General features: G+C 46.8%; 1 protein-coding gene across 4 annotated transcripts in view; it reads right to left on the bottom strand.

Moving 5' to 3' along the window:
* The window catches only part of ACBD4 (acyl-CoA binding domain containing 4), a 45,243-nt gene extending 31,732 nt beyond the window's left edge, over window positions 1-13,511 (bottom strand). The window contains exon 1 of one of the 4 annotated variants that reach the window (XM_040331817.1): window positions 13,369-13,511. The gene's annotated coding sequence lies outside the window, so the exon portion shown is untranslated. Of the gene's footprint in view, window positions 1-5,758; window positions 5,941-13,337 lie in introns of those variants that run through there. The other 3 variants (XM_040331816.1, XM_040331819.1, XM_040331818.1) reach the window with 3 other exon arrangements.
* Window positions 13,512-24,954: the final 11,443 nt, after the last annotated feature.

Below are 24,954 nucleotides of genomic sequence, written 5' to 3'. Positions count from 1 at the left end.
GTTTTTTTTTATTAGACAATTAAATTCGGCATCGTAGCGCGAGCTACGGTATGCCGGTCTTACATTTTTTATGCCCGTACTCACTGCGGTATCGTTGATTGAAGAATCCGGGGAATGGGCGTTCCTCTGGTGAGAGAAGGTGATTGACGGCCGGCCCTGGCACGTCACGCTTCTCCGGAAATAGCCGAAATAGGCTTGGCTATTCACGGCGCCTGCGCATAGCCTGTGCGCAGGCGCTGTGAATAGCCGAGACCTACTCCGGCTGTCTTCGGGGAGCGTGACGTGCCAGAGCCGGCCGTCAATCATCCTCCCTCTCCATAGGCACGCCCATTCCCCGCGGGAGTCGGATTCTTCAATCAACAATAGCACAGTGAGTACGGGGTTTAAAAATTTAAGACCGGCATACCGTAGCTCGCGCTACGATGCCGAAAGTAATGGAATAATGGGGTGAAGGAGGGTGAACTACCGCTTTAAGTCAGCAGCTACATTTTTTGTAGGTGCTGACTTTTAATAAACAAAAAAAGCCTGGAACTCCACTTTAACTGCAACTATAATAAGAGCCTGAATCTGAGTGTATAAGCTTCTTGCAATCCCCTGTACAGAATAATTCAAACTGGAAAAGGGGGTGGGGAATTCTTAACCGGTCATGTGTGCTGAGTGTTGGCTCATCATCCTGCTTAAACTTATTGTGACAGTGCGAAGCCCTTCCACTGGGTAAAAGAAAGCAAACGTGACACAGGATTCACGTGAATACAGCATGCGGGCTCTGCAATATTAATTTTGAGCATAGAAAGATGTTTATTCAACTTTTTCTGGGTTTTGGTATTCCCAGATTGGGTTCTGGAGCTGGGAGACTTTGAAGAGCTCTGGAAGGCTGGAAGTCTTCAACCCAGTGTTTAGGTCTTGCTGAGGACCAGCAGAGTGTTTCTATAAGTGCACACAGCCTTTATCACAACAAATTTGGGCATAGTTCAGGGCTCCTGTTAGAGAACATAGGTGCACTTTGCTCAGGAAACAGTACTCCATGCTGGACAAAGGTGGTTCCTCGTCCAGAGAGCTGAGAGAGTCAAGGCGACTAAGCGAGTCCATAAAATTGAGGGAACCTAGATGTCTTAAAAGGACTGAGCGAGACCATGGTTTCAGGAGGCCCCCTATCGAGATGGCTAAACAAGTCTGGAGGACTGAGACAGAGAGGTCTGCAAGAACTTAGAGAGTCCTGATAGCGGAGTGTGTCAAGAGAGCTAAGTGAGCCAGGAGAGCTGAGAGTGTTCGAAAAGAGCCAGAAGAGCTGAGAATGTCCGGAGAGAGGAGGGAGCCAAGAGAGCTGAGAGTGTCTGCACAGCTGAGAGCTGAGATTGTTCGGAGAGCTGAGAGGGTCCGGGCAGCTGAAAACCAGGAGAGCTGAGAGAGCTAGGAGAGTGAAGAGTGTCCGGAGAGCGAAGAGTGTCCGAGCTGAGAGAGCTAGGAGAACGGAGAGATTTCAGTTAGCTGAGAGTGTCCAGAGAGCAGAGAGTGTCCAGAGAGCAGAGAGTGTCTAGAGAGCAGAGAGTGTCCAGAGAGCAGAGAGTGTCCAGAGAGTGTCCAGAGAGCAGAGAGTGTCCAGAGAGCAGAGAGTGTCCAGAGAGCAGAGAGTGTCCAGAGAGCAGAGAGTGTCCAGAGAGCAGAGAGTGTCCAGAGAGCAGAGAGTGTCCAGAGAGCAGAGAGTGTCTGAGGAGAGCGGAGAGTGTCTGGGGAGAGCGGAGAGTGTCTGAAGAGAGCGGAGAGTGTCTGAAGAGAGCGGAGGAGAGCGGAGAGTGTCTGAAGAGAGCAGAGAGTGTCTGGGGAGAGCGGAGAGTGTCTGGGGAGAGCGGAGAGTGTCTGGGGAGAGCGGAGAGTGTCTGAAGAGAGCGGAGAGTGTCTGAAGAGAGCGGAGGAGAGCGGAGAGTGTCTGAAGAGAGCGGAGAGTGTCTGGGGAGAGCGGAGAGTGTCTGGGGAGAGCGGAGAGTGTCTGGGGAGAGCGGAGAGTGTCTGGGGAGAGCGGAGAGTGTCTGGGGAGAGCGGAGAGTGTCTGGGGAGAGTGTCTGGAGACCTGAAATCAGACGGAGACAGAAAATGCAGTAAAAAAATCACACCTTTTATTATGTGGTAAAAATGGTACAAACGATAAACAAAATCAAAACATAGCCAGGGTTTGGTAATCAAAGCGGGAAGTCCGTGCAAGCCAGTAAATCAGGAAGCCAGAGATCAGCATAGTTGGAGACAGCAAACAGGATCAGAAACCAGAAGGGATGTCAGCCAGGCAAGTCTTTAACAGTAACACAGCAGAGAATCTACAGATATGTTGACCAAGACAAAGGCATGGGAGAAATGAACCAGGCAGTTTAAATAGCCAGAAGAGGTGGCTGACGAGCAGTAAATGATCACCAGGTGAGGCACTGTGGAACGATGAGTGCTGGAAATTAACTGACAGCTGAGCACTGAGATGGGAAGGATTGAACCCAGCCCTGATAACTCTCCAGACAGCTGAGAGAGCCAGGTGAGTGGAGAGTGTCCGGAGAGAGCTGAGAGTGTCCGTACAGCTGAGAGAACAAAGAGAGCCGAGAGTGTCTGGACAGCTAAGAGAGCCAGGAGAGAGAGTGTCCAGACAGCTGAGAGAGCCAGGAGAGAGAGTGTCCAGACAGCTGAGAGAGCCAGGAGAGAGAGTGTCCAGTCAGCTGAGAGAGCCAGGAGAGAGATAGAGAGTCCAGAAAGCTAAGAGAGCCAGGAAAGCTGGGGGAGAGGTATAGGAACACAGAGGTACTTTGTGAGATGGTCTGAGGGTCCAGCCAATGGCCAAAGGCCAAAGGCCAGGGTTTAAGGCCTAAGTAACGACGCTGCTGAAGAAAAGAAGCCAGGTGGCTTAGTTATTATTTTCACGGTTCCTGTTTTGATGGTGAAAAACCCCCTGCGTAGGCATAATTCTGACTGGCATGGACTCACTAAAAATGCTACTAGCGCCGAGTTAAATTCCCCAGAATATCACAATATTCATTGTCCAATCAGCTGACTGGGGGGGGGGGGGGGGGTGAGGAGGTGACCTAGCTGTATTGGTTATCTGCGGTAAAGAAATGTTAGGACACAAGCCTGTAGAGAAACATATAAATTGTCTGGCGGGTAAAACTTTAACCACTTAAGGACCCATTCACGCCGGTATACGTTGGCAGAATGGCACGGCTGGGCACATCCACGTACATGTACATGTACATGGCTCTTTAAGCTCAGCCGTGCACGCGACCCGGTCTGAAGCTCCGTGGCCGCGGGACTCGCGGACCCGATCGCCGCTGGAGCCCCGCAATCAGTCCCCGGAGCTGAAGAACTTCACTGTGGCACTGTCATCGATCGTGTGTTCCCTTTTATAGGGAACCACAATCGATGACGTCACACCTAGAGCCACACCCCCCTACAGTTAGAAACACAAAATATTGAATAAAATACTTGCGCTGTAGAGTGTGGGACAGAAAGTGAGAATGGGTGATAAAAGTTACAAAGTAACTAGTGAGAATAATATTATAAAACATATAATATAGCAATGAAAATAATAATAACAAAAAGGACAGTCCTTAGTAGAAACCGGCACTCTGAAAAAGTCCAGATCCGGCACAATCCTGCCGTGTATTGGTGTATTTCATCGAAAGTGAATCCTAATCTCCAACGGTGCAGGTGTTGTGTAAATGATAATACAAAAAATATACTTTAAGAGAAGAAGCACGGAAAATAGTTCTAAAGGAAGTACATATAAGACCCTTGGATCCGGAGTATAGGTGGGATAGAGTAGTTGAGCCAACACCAAGGTCACATGTATACACCTCTGGTGAACCCAGCTGCTCACCTCAAATTAACCGCAATGTGTCTAGATCAACCTGGTCTGGATGGTTATAGTCCACAAATAGGTAGCACATATAAATCTCCGTCCGGTGTGTTACATGAAAAAACAAAGTAAAAAGACAACAAAAAAAGCTGATGGTGAAGTAACGTCACAAAGGGGGCTGGTAATTGGGATCTTGGCGAGTGGGAGTGCACTCACATGTAGGTGAGAGATCTCAGGCTCATATCCACGAGCACCGAACTCGTTAGTCCCTCTATTTTTCCTCTGTTTTTTCTGCTAGATCTTAGGATTCGTGGGCTGGCTGTTTTAGTCTCCCCAAGGTTTCACAATGTGTGGGGATGTCTCAGCTGGTGTGGGCTTGTGATGACTCCTATTCCTCTCTCAGTACCTCAGATGGAGCGCTCAGATGGCATGATGATGGGGAAGAGGTGAAAAAGCACACCCATAGTGTAACCCAGTCAGCGATATAAACAGGTTTATTAAAAACAAGATTAAAAACTCACATAAACATTCAGGAACTCTGCAACAATCCTTACGAGTGGCGAACTCGTGTGTCTGTTCGTCAGATGCTGGAGTGTGTCCTGCCTGCCAATCCCGACGCGTATCGTCACGGTCACGTGACTTCATCAGGGGAGTTAGAAACACAAATGAGGTCACACATAACCCCTTCAGCGCCCCCTTGTGGTTAACTCCCAAACTGCAATTGACATTTTCACAGTAAACAATGCATTTTTAATGCATTTTTTGCTGTGAAAATGACAATGGTCCCAAAAATGTGTCAAAATTGTCCGAAGTGTCCACCATAATGTCACAGTCACGAAAAAAAGTAAAAAAAAAAATTAATTAAAATGCAATAAAACTATCCCCTTTTTTGTAAACGCTATAAATTTTGCGCAAACCAATCGATAAACGCTTATTGCGATTTTTTTTTACCAAAAATAGGTAGAAGAATACGTATCGGCCTAAACTGAGGAAAAAAATAATGTTTTATATATTTTTGGGGGATATTTATTATAGAAAAAAGTAAAAAATATTGATTTTTTTTTCAAAATTTTCGATCTATTTTTGTTTATAGCGCAAAAAATAAAAACCGCAGAGGTGATCAAATACCACCAAAAGAAAGCTCTATTTGTGGGGAAAAAAGGACGCCAATTTTGTTTGGGAGCCACGTCGCACGACCGCGCAATTGTCTGTTAAAGCGACGCAGTGCTGAATTGTAAAAACCCCTTGGGTCATGTAGCAGCATATTGGTCCGGTCCTTAAGTGGTTAAGCACAAATTTCTGATAATTTTATGGAGAGGACTAAGAAGATATAACCATGCCAATGGTGAAGCAGAAAATACAGAGCACAATGAGGAAGGCTTGTGGTCCAGGATGATAGGACAGCCAAAATTGGAGGGGGTCTCTCCAGTGCGTTGAGGGCTTTGCAGGGGCACAGTGGGAGACTAGAAGTCCCTGTTGGGCTTAGGAGGCACTCTGGGGGCATTATGGGGGGGCTTGCGGCTCTGCAGCAGGCTAGGGGGCACTGTGGGAGGTTGGGGAACACTGAAGTGTGGGGGACGAGGACTCTCTGGAGACCTAGCATCAATGAGGATTTGTTGAGAGGCACAGTTGTGTTTTTACTGCTCCCCGACCATTATCTCTTTAGCTGCAGAGGCAGTGGCCGGGGGTGTACTCATGCCGCACTAATTATAGCCCAAGCATAGGCAATGCCGAGCGCAACCCATTCAAGCAAAGTGCTTTTGTGGGGTTCAAGAGGTTAAAGCAGACTGTACGGAGGTGAATTAACACCTCCTCAGCGCCTGTCAAATGCTCTCTGAAGAGAGATCCTAACGCGGGATCCTTAGATCATACACTAGGATTTAAAGTGACACTGTGTTTTTTTTCTTTACATATCAAACATGTTATACTTACCTCCTCTGTGCAATGGTATTCAGCACAGCAGCTTTGAACCTCCTCTTCTGGGGTCCACCGCTGACACTCTTGGCTCTTTCTCTACTTGGTGCACCCCCATAGGAAGCCGCATTCCTATGGAGGCACACCTGTGGGCCCGATCCCATGCCAGCTTGTGTGCGTCCAAACACGCACAGTGCGGCTCGGCCCTGCCCTCCGCTCACATAATTTGATTGACAGCAGCAGCAGCCGACGACTCCCACTGCTGCCTCTGGGAGCAGAGAAAGTATGTATTTAGGAATTGTTTAACACATAAAAACCTCTATTGCTCTCAGCCACCTTTTTTGGGCTGCTGTGATCCAACTTCCTGTTAGAGGGTGGCTACATTCATTCTCCACAGTCCCACTGTATGTAGGAACATAGTCACCCTCTGTTAGCTCCCTAGATGGGCTATGGGATCTTAAGTCTGCATAGAGCCCTTCTGTACAACCAGCCTGTCAGATTATTATTTTTTTGTTCAATCACCGCCGGCGGCTATAGCTGCAAGCAGTGATCATTGTATTCTGACAGCCAAGAAACCTCCTGCTGTCAGAATATAATAGTCCTGCAGGAAGGATTCCTCAATCAACATAGTCAGAATGGAGCATTTCAAGCAACCATGGGTTAAAGGAAAAAAATTGCATAATGTATGGCCTGCCTTAGGGCTCATCTATACTTGTGGTTAGGGTGCAGTAAGACCTGTGGTTGAGCTGCGTTTTTACCACCCCTCAACTCTTCCCCTTTAGGTGGGAAGGTAGAGGCTGGAATCATACCCCCTGTCACGCTCAGCCAAATGTGATCCATTTAAGTGGATGGGGCCATGCTGCAACCGTGCACAATGCACATGGTTGCGACACAGTAGTTCGGTGTCCTGACGAGATGGGTCCCCTGTCGGATAATGCCCGCCCTGTACTGCGCAGGCGCAACACTTGCGCAGTACAGAGCACAAACGGAGCCAGCTGTACACGGCGCCTGCGCAATGAACACGACATTGTGCCACACGCTCCCGATGCTCGTGCAACTCTGCAAGGGGCGGGTGTATTACTATTATATCGTGTAAGGGGCGGATGGCTAGCGTGTTTAACCACTTGCCGCCCGCCAATGACAAATTGACGTCGGCAAAGTGGTTGTAGAATCCTGAGTGGACGTCATATGACATCCTCAGGATTTTGAGCCGTTGCCCGCCCCCGGGGGCGCGCATTGCGGCGATCGTTGTCAGTCTGACATTCCGCAACACCGATCAAGGTAGACGGAGACACGGAGACTCTTTACCAGGTGATCAGCCGTATCCAATCACGGCTGATCACGATGTAAACAGGAAAAGCCGGCAATCGGCTTTTCCTCACTCGCGTCTGTCAGACGCGAGTAGAGGAGAGCCGATCGGCTGCTCCTGTGACAGGGGGGGGTTTGTGCTGATCGATTATCAGCACAGCCCCCCCGAGGATGTCCACTGGACCACCAGGGATGCAAAAAAAAAAAAAAGGTATGCCACCCTAGACCACCAGGGATGACAATGACACAAAAAATGTATGCCAATCAGTGTCCACAATGGGCATCACTGATTGGAAGGCATTGTTTGGCACTGATTGGCATCCATTAGTACAACGCATACGATAGTGCCCATCTATGCCGCCTATCAGTGCCCATCCGTGCCGCCTATCAGTGCCGCCTATCTGTGCCCATCCGTGCCGCCTATCCGTGCCACCTCATCGGTGCCCATCAGTGCCCATCAGTGCAGTACCATCAGTGCCCATCAGTGAAGGAGAAAACATACTTATTTACAATGTTTTATAACAGAAACAACATTTTTTTTTATTTTTTCAAAATTTTCGGTAATTTTTTATTTTTTTTGCAGAAAATAAATATCCTAGAGGTGATCAAATACCACCAAAAGAAAGCTCTATTTGTGGGTACAAAATGATAAAAATTTAGTTTGGGTACAGTGTAGCATGACCGCGCAATTGTCATTCAAAATGCAACAGCGCTGAAAGCTAAAAATTGGTCTGGGCGGGAAGGTGTATAAGTGCCCTGTAAGGAAGTGGTTAAACAACTGAAGGGCGGGTTTTGCAATGTTGATGGGTGGGTTTGCAAGACCTATTTAACCTCTTCCCGCCCGCACGGCGGGTTTTTACGGTCACAATGCGGCTCTTAATTGCCGGGAGGCCGTCTATATACGGCCTCCAGGCAACTGGGGGGCGCGCGCACACCCACCGCGTCAGTCAGGTGCCGATGCGCGTGCCTGGCGGCCGCGATATCCGCCAGGCACCCGTGATCGGCAGTCACAGGGACATGGAGCTCTGTGTGTAAACACAGAGCTCCATGTCCTGTCAGGGAGAGGAGACTGATGGTGTGTCCCTTGTACATAGGGACACAGATCGGTCACCTCCCCCAGTCACCCCCCTCCACCCACAGTAAGAGCCCTTTCACACTGGTGCGTTTTTGCGGTAAAAATAGCGCTATTAAAACGCTCCCCATGCCCCTCTCCATTGAAATGAATTAAAAATGCTGTAAAAACGTGGTAAAATTGCGATGTTTTACCGCGATTTTAACGCTCCGTTTTTACCGCGTTTTTACAACGGTTTTTCATTCATTTCAATGGAGGGGGCATGGGGAGCGTTTTATGAGCGTTTTAATAGCGCTATTTTTACCGCGAAAACGCGGCAAAAACGCACCAGTGTGAAAGGGCCCTATGAATCACTAATTAGGGAATACCCCTTCTTCGCCCCCTAGTGTTAACCCCTTCCCTGACAGTCACATTTATACAGTAATCAGTGCATATTTATATCATTGTTCGCTGTATAAATGTGAATGGTCCCAAAAAGGTGTCAAAAGTGTCCGATGTGTCCGCCGCAATATCGCAGTCCTGACAAAAATTTGCAGATCGCCGCCATTACTAGTAAAAAAAAAATTAAAATTTCATAATTCTATCCCCTATTTTGTAGACGCTATAACGTTTGCACAAACCAGTCACTATACGCTTATTGCGATTTTTATTTTTACCAAAAATATGAAGAAGAATACGTTTTTTTTTTATTGGATATTTATTATAGTAAAAAGTTAAAAATTGTGGGGTTTTTTTTCAAAATTGTCTCTATTTTTGTTTATAGCGCAAAAAATAAAAACCGCAGAGGTGATCAAATACCACCAAAAGAAAGCTCTATTTGTGGGGAAAAAAGGACGTCAATTTTGTTTGGGAGCCACGTCGCACGACCGTGCAATTGTCATTCAAAGCGTGACAGTGATGAAAGCTGAAATTTCACCTGGGCAGGAAGGGGGTATATGTGCCCAGTAAGCAAGTGGTTAACTAACACAATGAGGCGGATGTAATATCAACATTGCAAAACCCGACCTTCAGTTGTTTAAACACGCCCCGCAAAGACATGTTGTTTATTGATAAAACCACCCCCCACTTATAAGCTCTGTCCATGAATTTTAAATTCGGCCTCTTCTTTAGCCACCCTCCCCTTACACGATATAATAGTAATACACCTGCCCCTTGCAGAGTTGCACGAGCATCAGGAGCGTGCGGCAGCGTGTGGCACAATGTCGTGTTCATTGCGCAGGCGCCGTGTACAGCTCATTCACAGCTGTTCATCTTCTGCGATTTTCGGTGGTTCCGTTGTGCGCCGTACTGCACAGGCGCTGCGCAGTACAGGACGGGCATTATCCGACGGGGGACCCATCTTGTCAGAACACCGGTATTAAAGTATTTGTGAACCCTCACCTTGTAAAAGAAGCCACTTACAGGCCTTTGGTTGCAACCATAAGCATGGATTTGATTGTTTCTTCTGCTGAAAGTCTTTAACCAATTTAAAGCGGTAGTTCACCCTCTCTGACTTGATTTTACCATCGAGACAGGCATTGTAGCGCGAGCTACAGTATGCCTGTCCCGATTTTTTTAACCCCGGACTCACCTTGTAATCGTAGATTGTAGATTTCGGCTCCCGCGGGGAATGGGCGTGCCTATGGAGAGGGAGGATGATTGACGGCCGGCCCTAGCACGTCACTCTCCCCGAAGACAGCCGGAGTAGGTCTCGGCTCTTCACGGCGCCTGCGCACAGGCTATGCGCAGGCGCCGTGAAGAGCCAAGCCTATTTCGGCTATTTCCGGAGAAGCGTGACGCGCCAGAGCCGGCCGTCAATCATCCTCCGTCTCCATAGGCACGCCCATTCCCCGGTATCTTCGATCTACGAGTACAAGGTGAGTACGGGGGTAAAAAAATCGGGACAGGCATACTGTAGCTCGCGCTACAATGCCTGATTTTATGGTAAAAGAAAAAAAAAAAAATTTTTTGCGTTGATAGGGTGAACCCCCGCTTTAAGACCAGGCCTCTTCTTGACATTTGTTGTTTACAAGTAAAAATCTGTATTTTTGCTAGAAAATTACTTAGAACCCCCAAACATTATATATTTTTTTTAGCAGAGACCCTAGAGAATAAAATGCAGATTGTCCCAATATTTTATTTCACGTGGTATTTGTGCAGCTGTTTTTAAACACAATTTTTTAGGAAAAAATACACTTTAATTAATTAAAATAAACTAAACACTTTAATTTTTTTGTACAGGTTACTAGTTTAGAGTTACAGAGGAAGTCTTGCTCTAGAATTATTGCTATAACTATCATGGTGATACCTCACATGCGTGTTTTGAACACCGCTTACACCAGGGTTCGACAAAATCCGGGCGCTGGTCGCAATTGCGACTGGAATTAGAGATAGGGTTGCCACCTCATCCCTTTAAACCCAAAAACATATTAATTGCACAGGTTCTGTGGCTGATTAGGGTGGTAATTAAACTCACTTGTTGCCTTTCCTGCATTAAATTAGCCTCAGAACCTGTGTAATTCATATGTGTTCGGGTTTAAAAGGGATGAGGTGGCAACCCTAATTAGAGACCTGGCGCCGGGGAAGGAAGCTTAGGCCTGCAGAAGGGCGCAAAGTCACGGTCTCAATTACCGGCCGGCACAGGCCAACGCGATCGCACGGCGGGGGAGGTAAGGGCGCACAGAGACACAGGATACCCCATCCTGTGTCTCCGTGCGCCCCCATCTCCCCCGCCATGCGATCACGTCGGGCCGTGCCGGCCGGCAATTGAAGCCGCGGCTTTGCCGCCTTCTGCAGGCCTAAGCTTCCTTCTGTGATCTGGCGCCATCTTGTGGTGGCCGTTGGCATGACAGACAAGTAAACCAGCGATTCTAATGGAGCTTCCCCAGTGTTTTTACTGCCATAGCTGCGGCCGCTCACCCAATATAAAGCAATGTCAGGCTGAGGGCGGGCACAGCTATCCATGACTGTTCGCACAGCCAGCAATTACCTGTGGTCAGGGACAGATGCTCATAGCTTAAAGCGGTGGTTCACCCTAAGAAACAAGTTTCTACCATCAAATGCAGCATACTAGCGTGAGCTACAGTATGCCTTTATTTTATTTTTTGGCGCCGTACTCACAGTTTAATCCCGTAGTGAAGTTTCAGACTCCCCGCGGGGAATGGGCGTTCCTATGCAGAGGGAAGATGATTGACGGCTGGCTATGGCACGTCACGCTTCCCGAAAATAGCCAGAGTAGGTCTCGGCTCTTCACGGCGCCTGCGCACAGACTAGGAGCTGACTGCACAGGCGCCGTGAAGAGCCAAGTCCTATTTTGGCTATTTTCGGGAAGCGTGACACGCCATAGCCGGCCGTCAATCATCTTCCCTCTGCATAGGAACGCCCATTCCCCGCGGGGAGTCTGAAACTTCACTACGGGATTAAACTGTGAGTACGGCGCCAAAAAATAAAATAAAGGCATACTGTAGCTCGCGCTAGTATGCTTGATGGCATGCTAGAAAAAAGATTTTTTTTTTAGGGTGAACCCCCGCTTTAAGCAGCCTTTTTGCATCCAGCCACAATCACCTCAGGTAATTTATGGCTGTGCGAACAGTCATGTATAGCTGTGCCCGCCGTCAGCCTGACATTGCTTTATATTGGGTGAGCAGTCGCAGCTATCTGTGACTCTACCTGCAGACACTGATTACCTGCAGGGATTGTGGCTGGATGTTAAAGGCTACTTGAGCCATGATCATCTGTCACTTGACCATAGGTAATCGCTGGCCGTGCGAAAAGTCACGGATAGCTGCGTCCACCGTCAGCTTGCCATTACATTATATGGACGGAGCGGCCGCAGCTATGCATGACTTTTCGCACAGCCATAGATTATCTGTGATTGTGGCTGGATACAAAATGGCTGCTTGAGTCATGATCAACTGTCCCTGACCAGACCACATATAAATCGCTGGCTGTGCGAAAAGCAGTTAGCTATTACCTGCGGTTAGGCACAGATGATCATGGCTGGATGCAGTCTTATTGCCCCTGTAAGCCTGTTACTGCATTACGTGGGCTGGGCGGCCGCAGCTCTTCACACACCCGTGTTGTTCCACCCGCAGGAATCCTCAGATTCTTGTAGCCGAAATTTGCGATGTGGCTAATGACATGAATATGGCCTAATAAAGAGCCTAACGTGTACAGACTGGTGGCCCTTAGACCCCGTCACATTGTGGTAACGCGCACATTCCAGTGCATCTTACAGCAACAGCTGGCACCGCGTGCCACTTGCGATGCTGCACCTTTCATTCTGAATGGCACCCCAACGTACCTTGATGATGGTGTTGTCATACTCGATGAGGCGGTGCACTATAGGAGTGCGGTGCACTGTCCAAAAAAAGTTGCAGCTTCAATATCAGGGCCGAAGAGTTCTTTGACAGCCCATTCATTCTGCATCAGCTCCCATGAGGGCTTGCCCACGTGTGCGGAAGGCACTGCCGCTTCTCGGGAAAAGTGATCCACACTAAGACCACTTTTTAGAGGCGTTCGACAGGTGGCAATATATCGCCTCCTCACCTGATTTAAATATAATTGCTGTACTACCAAAGCACAACTGCATGAAGCTGTGGTACTGTTCTGACCTGGCCCATAGAACTGCAAAATGTGCATTCAGCTGCGGCACCTCCCGCCGAAAGTGACTCTGTATGTTAGTGTTCAGGCGGGAGGTAAAAAATTGCAGCTCAACACACATGTGAATGAGCCCTAACATGTGCAAAAAAAATGCACGCCGCATCAACAGTAATATATGAGCCAAGCCTTCATCAGTCGAAAAAAAAAAAAACATACCTGCTCTTCTTTTGTGTAACGCAGCGCGGTAAAACACCTGTACGTTCACAGACGTGCGTTACGAGTGCAGTTTGGCGCTGTACTTTGCTGATTGGATTAATAAATGAAGAGAAAAGCAGTTTTTCAGCGCTTGTTAGTCATTCGGTGTCTGCGGCCAGCCTCACATAAATGACATTTCCCCACCGGTCAGCTTTGGGTTGTCCCATATATATTATCTATCTATCTACACATACACATATATATATATATATATATATATATATATATATATATATATATATATATATATAGATAGCTATATATAAAAAAACACCCTGTCAGTCGTTGGTTTGTGGCCTCCACAAAAAAATGGAGGTGCAAAGTTCATACACAACATCTCCTCTACATTGCATAATATCAGGCTTTATTAATAATACACACCTTCGTAGCGTTAAATAAAAGGTTTACATACAATCACTGACTCCTTAGGGTCTTGGCCTCCCCGGAGCCGCCACTCACTGCCTTTTTCCTCCGGTACCCCGGAACGTTGTGCACGCCGGGGCCGCTCACAGAGCCCGGCAGCCGCGATCACGCAAGTCCGGGGATTGAGCAGTGGGGGAAGGCCCGAGGCGGGGAAATGCGGTGTGGGCTGGTTGTATGCTGATGTCATGGCTCCTGTCCATCTCCATTATTAATAATGCTGGGCTTTTGTCAGTGTGGAGTGAGAAAGGAAAAGTACAGTTTTAAAATTAAACATTTTAGTTTAATAACATTTGTAGGTGTTATGTTGCCTAAAAACAATAACGTTTATAGAAAGCCAGAATTTTTTTTGCAATCTGTGTCCCATAGGAGGGATTTTGCTACACTTCCTGTTATGTAGACACAAGAAGAATTCTGGCGCTGTCTGGGCCAGTATGACCTAAACATTGGACGTATTTCCCTATCGGAGAGCCATAGCTGCTGCATATAGGCTGCTTTTACGCTGAGGCGCTTTAGCGCTAAAAATTGCGCCTGCAAAGCACCCTGAAAGAGCCTCTCATCTCACTCCAATGTGAAAGCCAGAGGAGGTGGGGCGGTGCGCTGGAAGGGCGGTAAAAAAAGTCCAGTCCTGCTAGCTAGCCGCACCTTTGAGACGCTGTAGGAGCGGTGTTTACATCAATGGACAGCGCTGGCGGTTTTAACCCTTTTTTGCCCGTAGCAGGGCTTAAAGGTGCCCCGCTAGCGGCAGAATAGTGCCGCAAAAACTACGGTAAAGCGTCGCAAAAAATATCGGCGCTTTACTGCCGACGCCTCTGTGTGAAAGCGGCCTAAACAGCTATATGTGGGTACAGTGCCGGAACAAGGTCAGCAAGCGCCCAGGGCAAAGATGCCAAACTGCATCGCCCTTTCCCTTCGGGTTAGGGTCAGAGTGCCCTCCTGCCCACCCCTTGTCCCAGCCCTGTGTGGGTATACCCTAGTACTTGCCTAAACACACACATCGTGCATGTGAACCTACCCCCTTGAACGCAGACAGGCTGCGTCCAGATTAGACCTCTTTTACACTTTTTTACACATTTTTCAGGCGCTTTTGGGCTAAAAATTATGCCTGTAAAGTGCCTAAAAAACGGCTCCCAAGCCCGAGGGCTTTCACACTGAGGCGATGCGCTAGTAAGCTGCAGCAGTGCTTTGTGGGTGTTTATAACCTCTATTTGGCCCCCAGCAGGGTTTAAAAGCGCTCTGCTAGCGGCTTAAAACCTCTGCAAAAATTACAGTAAAGCGCCACTAAAAATAGCGTTGCTTTACCCCTCCCCCCCCCCCCCAGTGTGAAAGCCCCCGTAAGCCTCGTACACATGATTGGATTTCTATCGGACAAATCCGTGGAATTTTGTGCAAAGGGCGTTGGCCATGAACTTGTTCTGCATACAGATGGCAAAACTTTTTCAGCCAACATACACGGAACTACGCGTTTTTTCAGCTCTTTAGCGCCACCCTTTGGGCAACTTCTCAGATCTAAAGCGAATTCACTTCCAAGTGTACTTGTAGTGCAAAGTGGATTTGCCTTTAGTAAATCCACCCTTTAGTGCCTTATCTGCATTAAATTAGCCCCGGAACTTGTGTAATTCCTATGTGTTAATTTAGACATGGCCATTTTTTGCGATACTGCGCTGCAACGCTTTAACTGACAATTGCACGTTGTGTGATGCTGTACCCAAACAAAATTTTTTTCCGCAAAAATACAGTAGAGCTTTCTTTTGTTGGTATTTCGGCACCTCTGCGGTTTTAATTTTTTGCGCTATAAATAAAAAAACTTTTTGCTATAATAAATATATCCCCCCAAAAAAATGTCTTCCTCAGTTTAGGGCAATACGTATTCTTCTACAAATTTTTGATAAAAAATTGCAATAAACGTATATTGATTAGTTTGTGCAAAAGTTATAGGGCCAGATTCACAGTCAGCTTACGCTGACGTATCTGTTGATACGCCGCGTAAGTTCTGTGATGCGCCGTCGTATCTATGCGCCGTATTCAGGGAACAAGATACGCCTGAATTTTGCCAAGAATACGACCGATGCAAGTCACCTACGCCGTCGTATCTTGTGTGCATATTTACGCTGGCCGCTAGGGGCGCTTCCGTTGATTTACGCGTCAAATATGTAAATGAGCTAGATACGCCGATTCACGAACGTACTTGCGCCAGTCGCAGTAAGCTACGCCGTTTACGTAAGGCGTACGTCCGGCGTAAAGTTACCCCTGCTATATGAGGCGCAGCCAATGCTAAGGTATGGACGACAGAACAGCCGTCGGATTTTACGTAAGTTGTACGTGAATGGGGCTGGGCGTAGGTTACGTTCACGTCGTTGCCATTGAGCCGTCGTATCTTAGGGCGTAAATTCGACATGATTCTGAGCATGCGCGCACATGCGCCGTTCGTACGGCGCTTCATTTACATGGGGTCACGATTCATTATAATACAACACGCCCACTACCAGCCTACTTTACGCCGGCCCATTTACGTTACGCCGCCGTAACTTAGGGAACAAGTGCTTTGTGAATACTGTACTTGCCTCTCTATGTTACGTCAGCGTAGCGCATATGAGATGCGCTACTCCTGCACAGAGAATCTGGCCCATAGCGTCTACAAAATAGGGGATAGATTTATGGCCTTTATATATATATATATATATATATATATACATATATATATATATATATATATTATTAGTAATGGCGGTGAACAGCAAATTTTTAGCGGGACTGCAACATTGCGGCAGACAAATCGGACACTTTTGACACTGTTTTGGGACCATTGACATTAAAGGAGTTCTCTGAGCTAAAACTTTTAACCCCCGCTGTGCCCGGGCTTTAAAACTATACAAAATAAACTTTCACTTACCTGCCTACGATCTCCCGTTGTTCCGATATCGCCGTCCCGTTCTCCGGTCCCGGTCTCTTCCACTTCCTGCGGGTCGGTGACTCACAGTGTGCTCAGCCTATCAGCGGCCGCGACGGGACATTGCTGCGGCCGCTGATAGGCTGAGCGCACTGTGAGTCACCGACCCGCAGGAAGTGGAAGAGACCGGGACCGGAGAACGGGACGGCGATATCGGAACAACGGGGGATCGTAGGCAGGTAAGTGAAAGTTTATTTTGTATAGTTTTACAGCCCGGGCACAGCGGGGGTTAAAAGTTTTAGCTCAGAGAACTCCTTTAAAACAGCGATTGGAACTATACAAATGCACTGATTAGTTTATAAATGATACTGGCAAGGAGGGGGTTAACACTAGTGGTGATCAAGAGGTTAAATGTGTTCCCTGGGAGATGTTTCTAACTGGGGGGGGGACTGATTGGGAGTACAGAGAGATGGCTGTTCCTAATCACTAGGAACAGACGATCACTCTGTACTGTACGGGTTTGGAGCGCTCCAAACATGCCCCCTTCCCTATTGAAATGAATGGGCAGCGCTTTCAAATCACTGCAAAAACGCTTTGAAAAAATGCAAACTGGGTTCTTTTTTTTGACTGCCTCACACACATTTACGTTGGCAGAATGTCACGGGCAGGCAAAGCAACGTATATATACGTTGCTTGGAACCTGCCCCCTAGCGGGCACGCGTACGCCGCCTGCGGCGCACACGCACTGCGGCCTCCGTGACCGTGCCCGCGGGACCCGCGGACTTGATGTCTGCCAGTGTCCCGCAATTGGGTCACAGAACGGCAGAACTGGGGGATGCCTTTGTAAACAAGGCATCTCCCTGTTCTGCCTATTGACACAGCACTGATAGTCTGCTCCCTCTCATCGGGAGCAGCAATCAGTGACATAGCACAGTAAGCCACGCCCATAACAGTTAGAATCACTCCCTAGGACACAATTAACCCCTTCCCCGCCCCCTACTGGTTAACCCCTTCCCTGCCAGTCACATTTATACAGTAATCAGTGCAATTTTTATAGCACTGATCGCTGTATAAATGTGAACGGTACCAAAATAGCGTCAAAAGTGTCCCAAGTGTGTCCGCCATAATGTCACAGTCACGATAAAATTTGCAGATAACAAGTAAGAAAAAAAATGTATAATAAAAATGCCATAAAACTACCCCCTATTTTGTAGACGCTATAACTTTTGCGCAATCCAATCAATATACAATACAATATATTGCAATTTTTTTGGCCAAAAATATATAGAAGAATACGTATCGACCTAAACTGAGAAATAATTTGCTTTTTTTTTTTTAAATTGGGGATATTTATTATAGCAAAAAGTACAAAATATTATAGTGGGAAAAATGCCCCCTACATTGGTGGCCATTGGGAAGAATGCCCCTTACATTGGTGGCCATTGGGAAGAATGCCTTTTACATTGTTGGTCTGTGGGGAGACTGCTCCTTACATTGGTGATCAGTGGGAAGAATGCCCCTTACATTGGTGATCAGTGGGAAGAATGCCCCTTACATTGGTGGCCATTGGGAAGAATGCCCCTTACATTGTTGGTCTGTGGGAAGAATGCCCCTTACATTTGTGATCAGTGGGAAGAATGCCCCTTACATTGGTGGTCAGTGGGAAGAATGCCCCTTACATTGGTGGTCAGTTGGAAGAATGCCCCTTACATTGGTGATCAGTGGGAAGAATGCCCCTTACATTGGTGGTCAGTGGGAAGAATTATCCTTACATTGGTGGTCAGTGGGAAGAATTCTCCTTACATTGGTGATCAGTATGAAGAATGCCCCTTACATTGGTGATCAGTGGGAAGAATGCCCCTTACATTGGTGATCAGTGGGAAGAATTCCCCTTACATTGGTGGCCATTGGGAAGAATTCTCCTTACATTGGTGATCAGTGGGAAGAATTCTCCTTACATTGGTGGTAAGTGAGAAGAATGCCCCTTACATTGGTGATCAGTGGGAAGAATGCCCCTTACATTGGTGATCAGTGGGAAGAATGCCCATTACATTGGTGGTGAGTGGGAAGAATTATCCTTACATTGGTGATCAGTAGGAAGAATGCCCCTTACATTGGTGATCAGTGGGAAGAATGCCCCTTACATTGGTGATCAGTGGGAAGAATTCTCCTTACATTGGTGATCAGTGGGAAGAATGTTCCTTACATTGGTGATCAGTGGGAAGAATGTTCCTTACATTGGTGATCAGTGGGAAGAATGTTCCTTACATTGGTGATCAGTGGGAAGAATGTTCCTTACATTGGTGATCAGTGGGAAGAATCCTCCTTACATTGGTGATCAGTGGGAAGAATGTTCCTTACATTGGTGGTCAGTGGGAAGAATGCCCCTTACATTGGTGATCAGTGGGAAGAATTCCCCTTACATTGGTGATCAGTGGGAAGAATTCTCCTTACATTGGTGATCAGTGGGAAGAATGTTCCTTACATTGGTGATCAGTGGGAAGAATGTTCCTTACATTGGTGATCAGTGGGAAGAATGTTCCTTACATTGGTGATCAGTGGGAAGAATGCCCCTTACATTGGTTGGTCAGTTGGAAGAATGCCACTGTCAGGGAATCTAGTTAGTAGACCAGACTGTGTGACTACACAGAGGAGACCCAAAACGCATGTAAGTGAAATAAAAAGGTGTTTATTTACAAGGTGACAAACAAGTGAAAATAACCAGTGCACAATTAACAACAAATAGTATATACAAATCAAGGGGAGATACCGTAATCGCGAACAAAGCCAGGCTGAGATCATACACCAGGGGATATCAGCATATGGGTGAGGACGGGAACACAACAGGGCAGGGAGAGGATGGATGGACAGGCTGCGGGGCAGGAATCCAAGGTAAACAGGTAACAGGAAGGACAGGTCCAGGATGGGCTCGGTATAGGGATCAGTTTGGGTCAGATGCAGGCTCAGGGTCAGATGCAGGCTCAGGGTCAGATGCAGGCTCAGGGTCAGGGAAAGAGATACCAAGGCAAAGTATGTGAGGGCTTGCCGGGTATTTATGAGACTGCAGTAATTGTCCTATGTAACACCTGAGCAGAGGAGGTGCTGCCTGTCCCAATACACCCGCTGGTGGACACCGGTACTACGTACGGCCCATGGATCAGGCATTACCACCAGCAGGTGAGATCCTCTATCAAAGATACTGGCCCGGATTCAGATAGGAGTTACGACAGCGTATCTCAGGATACGCCGTCGTAACTCTGAGTGTGCGGGGTCATATCTATGCGCCTGATTCATAGAATCAGTTACGCATAGATTTCCCTAAGATCTGACCGGCGTAAGTCTCTTACACCGTTGTATCTTAGGCTGCATATTTACGCTGGCCGCTAGGTGACGCTTCCGTAGATTTATGCAAGGAATATGCAAATTAGATAGATACGCCGATTCAGAAACGTACGTCCGCCCGGCGCATTTTTTACGTCGTTTACGTTAGGCTTTTTCCGGCGTATAGTTACCCCTGCTACATGAGGCGTATCCTATGTTAAGTATGGACGTCGGGCCAGCGTCGAATTTTACGTCGATTACGTCGTTTGCGTAAGTCGTTCGCGAATAGGGCTGGGTGTAATTTACGTTCACGTCAAAAGCATTGGCTTTTTGCGGGTTAATTTGGAGCATGCGCACTGGGATACGTTCACGGACGGCGCATGCGCCGTTAGCCAAAAACGTAATTTACGCGGGGTCAGCCTTCATTACCATTCAACACGCCCACTGCATGGAGAATTTAAATTCTGCGGGCTTACGCCGGACCACATATGCTACGCCGCCTTAACTTAGGTAATGTCCATCGGACCGTTTTCATCAGACGAACCGATCGTGTGTACGCGGCATTACTGAGCGCATTACCATAAAAAATTTCAATAAAAAAATAAATAAAATAAAAACTTTACAATTATATACAAGCAAATCCAAATAAATCTGAAAGAAAAAAAGTAAAGAAAAAAAATGTATCAAAAATCTCTCTGATGACTTTATGTGACTGTGTATCTTCTTTGTATCTTTTATTCCTTGTATCTTCCTGGTATCTTCAAATCCGCACTGTGCCCAATACCTGTGCTCATAAATAAACTCTCCAAGGTAGTATGACCATAGTAAATATTCAGGTCAAATGCTAATGGTTCCAACAATCCTCCCCTCCGTTCTTTTGTTTGTCCACTACGGCCTCCTATAGTGCTACAAACTCTGCCTATCCTCCCAGGTAATATAAAAATGGCTAAAGCGCCACCTAGTGTTATAATGCTAAAATCACAATATAAAAACAAAAACAAAGGCCCAGATTCAAGAAGCAATTGCGCCTGTGTAACCATAAGTTACACGGCGCAATTGCTTACTTGCTCCGGTGTAACGAGTGCTCCTGATTCAGGAACCTCGTTACACCGACTGCAGGCTAAAATCTGCGCGGCATAAGGCTCTTATGCCACGCAGATTTTAGGCTGCATTCTTGCGTGGGCCGCTAGGGGGCGCTCCCATTGTGATCAGCGTGTAGTATGCAAATTGCATACTACCACTGATTCACAAACTTGCGCGGGCCCTGCGCAAGCCAGGTACGGAGTTTCCGTACGGCAACTTTAGCGCAAGGCTGCCCCTTCTAATAGTAGGGACAGCCAATGCTAAAGTATAGCCGCCGTTCCTGCGCCGTGAAATTTGAATTTCACAGCGTTTGCGTAAGTCCAGCGCCATTCACGTTCACTTTGAAGCAAATGACGTCCTTGCGACGTCATTTGCCGCAATGCACGTCGGGAAAGTTTCCCGACGGAGCATGCGTTCTACGATCGGCGCGGGAACGCGCCTAATTTAAATGATTCCCGCCCCCTACGGAATCATTTAAATTGCGCGTGCTTACGCCGGGCATTTTGCCGGCGCGCCCACGCAATTTACGGAGCTACTGCTCTGTGAATCAAGGGCAGCGCAGTAAATTTGCGGGGGCGCAGGGCAAAAACGTTGCCCTGCGCCTCCGTAAAAAAAGCGCAATTGTACCTGAATCCAGCCCATTGTGTATTAGAATACCTTGCTGCTGATAAATTACTGCCACCGTTGTCTCTTACCTGGCAAAGTATACCATAGATGTCTCGTCCCCTGATGTTTTTCCACAGCTAGCGGAGATTTGTACAAGTGCATGCTCACTCCCCTTCTTCAAATGCGTTTAGTCACAGGAAACTTTTATTGAAATAGTCACAAAATACTTGAAAAAGTCACACATAATTTTTTTTGTCATAATAGGATCCCTTAACCACTTAAGACCCGGACCTTTAGGCAGCAAAAGGACCTGGCCAGTTTTTGTGATTCGGCACTGCGTCGCTTTAACTGACAATTGCGCGGTCGTGCGACGTGACTCCCAAACAAAATTGGCGTCCTTTTTTCCCCACAAATAGAGCTTTCTTTTGGTGGTATTTGATCACCTCTGTGGTTTTTATTTTTTGCGCTATAAACAAAAATAGAGCGAAAATTTTTAAAAAAATTCTATATTTTTTACTTTTTGCTATAATAAATATCCCCCAAAATATATAAAAACATTTTTTTTCCTCAGTTTAGGCCGATACGTATTCTTCCACCTATTTTTGGTAAGAAAAATCGCAATAAGCATTTATCGATTGGTTTGCACAACATTTATAGCGTTTACAAAATAGGGGATAGTTTTATTGCATTTGTATACATTTTTTATTTTTTTACTACTAATGGCGGCGATTAGTGATTTTTTTCGTGAATGCAACATTATTGTGGACACTTCGGACAATTTTGACACATTTTTGGGACCATTGTCATTTTCACAGCAAAAAATGCATTACAAATGCATTGTTTACTGTAAAAATGACAGTTGCAGTTTGGGAGTTAACCACAAGGGGGCGCTGAAGGGGTTAAGTGTGACCTCATTTGTGTTTCTAACTGTAGGGGGGTGTGGCTGTAGGTATGACGTCATTGATTGTGTTTCCCTATAAAAGGGAACACACAATCAATGACGGCGCCACAGTGAAGAACGGGGAAGCTGTGTTTACACACAGCTCTCCCCGTTCTTCAGCTCCGGGGACCGATCGCGGGACTCCAGCGGCGATCGGGTCCGCGGGTCCCATGGTCACGGTCACGGAGCTTCGGACCGGGTCGCGGGCACGCGCCCGCGACCCATGGCTGGGCACTTAAAGAGGACGTACCTGTATGCGCTTGTGCCCAGCCATGCCATTCTGCCGACGTATATGTGCAGGAGGCGGTCCTTAAGTGGTTAAAAAATTTTTTGTGTCAAAACGCATTTTGTTTCAAATGATTTTTTAAAGGGATCACTTAAAAAATTCCCAAAGTACTTGAAAAAGCTCCAAATACTTTTTCGTTGCAATGGACATTTTCTAGGGATCCTTTTTTGACCGTAGAGTTTGTTTTCATCCGATCCGCCAGATGGATTCTCCATGAGAATTGAGCCACTGAACACCGCAGATGGCTTGGTTCTCTCACCTCCCCGAGCGGAGAGCTGCTGCCTGTCAATGAGCAGCTCTCCTGCTCTGCTCCTCCACGCTAATTAGAGCGATGAGCTGTGGGGAGGAAGGGGGGTGAGGAGCGAGACGCCTATCAGTCCAGGTATCTGGTGGATCCAGACTTCCAAAGTCAGGATGAGGTGGTGTCTGGACTGATCTTGGTGATGTCATCACTGAGACTGGACTTCAGACCGCTCTTTGCTGAAAACGGGTCACAGGAGTGCAAAACGAATTGCACTTCTGCGACCCTTTAAACTTTAAAGGGTCACAGAAGTGACCCATAGCATAGACCAATTGTTACAGGTTCTCTTTAAAGTTTAAAGAGAACCTGTAACAATTGGTCTATGCCAGGATCTAAATACTCAGGTTTAAAAGGAAATAATAAAGGTTTGTGGGTTATTGTACTTTTTAGGTTCATATGTTTTTAAATGTATATAAAATTAAAAAAATTCACAAATGCAGACACTTTTCTAACACTGGTGTGACATGGCACTATTAGGTAGATTCACAAAGAGTTAGGCCGGTTTATCAGTAGATAAGCCGACCTAACTCTGAATCTACGCCGGCGTTTGTTTAAGTGTATTCTCTAACAGAGATACACTTAAACAAAGCTAAGATGGGCCGGCTTGCGTCGTTCTATCTTAGCTTGCAATGTTTCTGTTGGCCGCTAGATGGCGCTTCCATTGCGGCCGGCGTAGATTATGTAAATGAGGGAATACGTCGATTCACGAACGTACGCCGTCGATTAACGTCGTTTCCATAAGGCCTTAGGCGGCCTAAAGTTATTCCACCTATGAGGTGGAATAACAATGTTAAAGTATGGCCGCCGTTCCCGCCGCGAGGTTCAAATTTTTTACGTCGTTTGCGTAAGTCGTCCGCGAATCAGGAGTTACGTCGTTTACGTCCGCGTCGAAATCAATAGGCCCGTACGGCCTACTTAGCCGCAATGCGCACTGGGAAATGTCGCCCGGCGCATGCAGTGTCCAAAAACGTCAAAAAACGTGAGGTCAAGCCTCATTTCCATACAACACGCCCCCCTCCAAGTCATTTGAATTAGGCGCCCTTACGCCCGCTCGTTTTAGGCTACGCCGCCGTAGATTAGCAGGTAAGTAGATTGTGAATCACTACTAGCCTAACTAATTTACAGCGGTGTAGCCTAAACAGGCTAGGCTAGGCCACCCTAAAGTTAGGCAGATGTGTGTGAATCTACCTATATGTGTTTTTCTAATGAGAGCACAGTAAGGCTGAATTTTGAAAGAATTTTCTTTTGAAAATCAGAAAATGTGTGCATTTTGGGATCCGATGACGCCACCATTGATTTCGAAATTCGACCAGCCAAACCTTCAACTTCACCTTTTGTTCCTACAGACAAGAATTTTCATGGCTGGGAATCTTCTTTTCTTTCCAGGATTTCTATTTTCTTGCACATGCGCATTTGTTTTTCGATTACATTTCTCACACGATTCTCCCATCATCGATTAGAAAATCGTTAGTTTTAAAAAAAAAAATCCAACATGTCCGATTATTAAAATTCAACGGGCGCACGCAAATCGGCTGTTACTGCAGCTCCCAAATGGTGCGAAATACGAACGAAAATTCTTAGATAAGATTTTAGAAAGAAAATTATTTTCGAAATTCGACCCGTGTACTAAGTTATAAGGATTCAGAATGTTCCGTTTCCTGCATAAGCCTAGCTGAGACTGGTTCTCTTTAACTAAGTTCAGGAACCCAAATTTCCTAAAATTTGCTCGAGGTGAAAGTGAATACATTTTGTGACGTAGTCACGTCACGTCTTGGTCAATAACTGAAGAAAAAACATCCACACATACAAGAGTGGGGGGAGCTAGTCACCATTTAGAAGAGTAAGGCCCAGATTCTCGTACATGGGCGTGAAACTGTGCGGGCGTAACGTATCTGGTTTACGTTACGCCGCCGCAAGTTTTACAAGCAAGTGCTTTATTCACAAAGATCTTGCCTGTAAAGTTGCGGCGGCGTAGTGTAAATCCCCCGGCGCAAGCCCGCCTAATTCAAATGAGCCGGGTAGGGGGCGTGGATCATTTAAATTAGGCGCGTTCCCGCGCCGAACGTACTGCACATGCGCCGTCCAAAGAATATCCCAGGGTGCATTGCTCCAAATGACGTCGCAAGGACGTCATTGGTTTCGACGAGAACG

The sequence above is a fragment of the Rana temporaria genome, chromosome 12 (genome assembly GCF_905171775.1).
Source record: "Rana temporaria chromosome 12, aRanTem1.1, whole genome shotgun sequence".
In the NCBI taxonomy this organism is placed as follows: domain Eukaryota; kingdom Metazoa; phylum Chordata; class Amphibia; order Anura; family Ranidae; genus Rana; species Rana temporaria.
The sequence above is the reverse complement of the archived record's forward strand: the minus strand, read 5'-3'. Positions and strand labels throughout refer to the sequence as shown.